The sequence below is a fragment of the Pelecanus crispus genome, unplaced genomic scaffold (assembly GCF_030463565.1).
Source record: "Pelecanus crispus isolate bPelCri1 unplaced genomic scaffold, bPelCri1.pri SCAFFOLD_220, whole genome shotgun sequence".
Lineage (NCBI taxonomy): Eukaryota > Metazoa > Chordata > Aves > Pelecaniformes > Pelecanidae > Pelecanus > Pelecanus crispus.
The window spans coordinates 1-2,500 of record NW_027461305.1 but is presented as its reverse complement, the minus strand read 5'-3'; positions in this window follow the sequence as shown (position 1 = coordinate 2,500).

Below are 2,500 nucleotides of genomic sequence, written 5' to 3'. Positions count from 1 at the left end.
AGAGGGACTCGGCTCCCCCCTGCCGCGGGAGAGGCACCGGACGTGCTAGAGGAGGCAGCGACCCGCCGAGGCGGGGCGCGACCCCGGGACCGAGGCCCCCGCCGGGGCGGCTCGCTCCGCAGCAGGCGGCGGTGTGGCACAGAAAGCCGGTACAACGGAGGCGGCAGCGGCGGAGGGGGACGCCCCCCTGGCCGCCCGCAGGCACGCTTCGGGGCCCGCAACCCGGGCGGGCTTGCGGCCCCGCACTCGCCCTTTTTCCCCTAGAACGCGGCTTTTTTTTTTTTCCACACCTTTGTTAGGCTCGGACACCCCACCGCCCAGCGCTGCACGCGGCCGGCACCCACGGACACCCGGACCGAGGCCGGCCCCCGCGCCTCGCGTCGTTTTAGGACACCTGAGAGAACTCGCGAGGCCACGCGGCCGTCGCGCAAAAGCTGTTTCGGTAGAGAAGCCCAAGGAACGCTCACCCCCTCGGAGCGGGGGTAGGACGGCACGGCATCGCCGGCACCGCCACGGCCCCCCTAACGCGGGGGAAAGAAGGAAGGTAGGTGGCACACACCTCGCATGCGACGGGAAGCGAATTGGAAAGGTAGACCTGCCCGTGCCTGAAACACCGGACCCCGCCGTGGCTCCCTATGACGGGGAGCACGGAAGAGCCGGCCCGCCGGGGGCCCTTCCGACGCGACCCGAAAGGCCTCATCGATCGGTAAAGGAAAGAGACGAGAGAGAAAGGAAGCGGAGGCCCCCCACGGCCCCGCGGGTCCTGGGACAGCGTGCGATTGAGAGGGCAACGTCTCGCGGAGAGGTGCAACGCCGGCCTGAACACCGGCGCAGCCGGCCCGCCGTGAAGCCTCCCCGACGCACCCCACCATGCATCATCGATCAGCAGAAAGGAAGCAGAGGCCCCGCGGCCACAGTCCTGGGACAGCTTTTACCCATGGCACGTTTCCCCACCGAGGCCGCCCTCGGAGACAACCGGGAAAGAAGAAGCACGGGCGGGCCAGACACCACGAGCCGCCCCGCGTCTGGCTCGCGCCGGCCGGGGGAGGAGGACGAGGCGCCGCCGCCTCGCCCACGCCATCATCGGGCTCCTCAGCGGGCCGAGGAAGCGGAAAACCGCGGCAAGCACGGAAAACCCCACCGCGGACTTCCAGCGTTCGAGTGCCTCTGCCCCGCGGCAGCCGGCTTGTGTGTCGCGCGCCAGGCGGCAACGGACGCAGGAGCCTTGCCGGCGGCTCCAGCTCTGCGCGACTCCCCACCGCTCGGAAAACCTGGGCCATCTTCTCGGGCAAACGCCGGGACACGGCTGAGCCGAGTAGGCAGAAAGTGGCCGGAACCGCCGAGGGGAACCGCCACCGCGGCCGCCGAGTGCCCCACTTCGCCGGCCGAGCCTCGGGGCTCGCAACCGCTCGTTAGCTCTAGTACATGTGGCATGTCACCCTTTGCTCCCATAGTACGGACCGGAAGGTCCCTGCGCCCGGCAAGCTCCAAGAGCCGCGCCTCCGCCCACCGGGAAGGGGCGCCAAACCGTCGCCGACCTTTACGATGAGGTAACTGGAGGCAGCGCAAACAGCGACCCCTTCGGCAGCTCCGAGCCCGCGGCTGGGACAACAGGTCTACCTCCCGATTCGGAAATGAGACAGAGTCCCGCCGGAGCCGGGTAGACCTGGCAGCCGCCCCCGGGGACCGGAGCCGGGTACACCTGGCAGCCGCTCCCGGGACCGGAGCCGGTAGACCCTGGCAGCCGGCTCGGGGACCGGAGCCGGGTAGACCTGGCAGCCGCTCCGGGGACCGGAGCCGGGTAGACCTGGCAGCCGCTCCGGGGACCGGAGCCGGGTAGACCTGGCAGCCGGCTCCCGGGACCGGAGCCGGGTAGACCTGGCAGCCGCTCTCGGGACCGGAGCCGGGTAGACCTGGCAGCCGGCTCGGGGACCGGAGCCGGGTAGACCTGGCAGCCGGCTCGGGGACCGGAGCCGGGTAGACCTGGCAGCCGGCTCGGGGACCGGAGCCGGGTAGACCTGGCAGCCGCTCCCGGGACCGGAGCCGGGTAGACCTGGCAGCCGCTCCGGGGACCGGAGCCGGGTAGACCTGGCAGCCGGCTCGGGGACCGGAGCCGGGGTAGACCTGGCAGCCGCTCCGGGGACCGGAGCCGGGTAGACCTGGCAGCCGCTCCCGGGACCGGAGCCGGGTAGACCTGGCAGCCGCTCCCGGGACCGGAGCCGGGTAGACCTGGCAGCCGCTCCGGGGACCGGAGCCGGGTAGACCTGGCAGCCGGCTCGGGGACCGGAGCCGGGTAGACCTGGCAGCCGCTCCGGGGACCGGAGCCGGGTAGACCTGGCAGCCGCTCCCGGGACCGGAGCCGGGTAGACCTGGCAGCCGGCTCGGGGACCGGAGCCGGGTAGACCTGGCAGCCGCTCACGGGACCGGAGCCGGGTAGACCTGGCAGCCGGCTCGGGGACCGGAGCCGGGTAGACCTGGCAGCCGGCTCGGGGACCGGAGC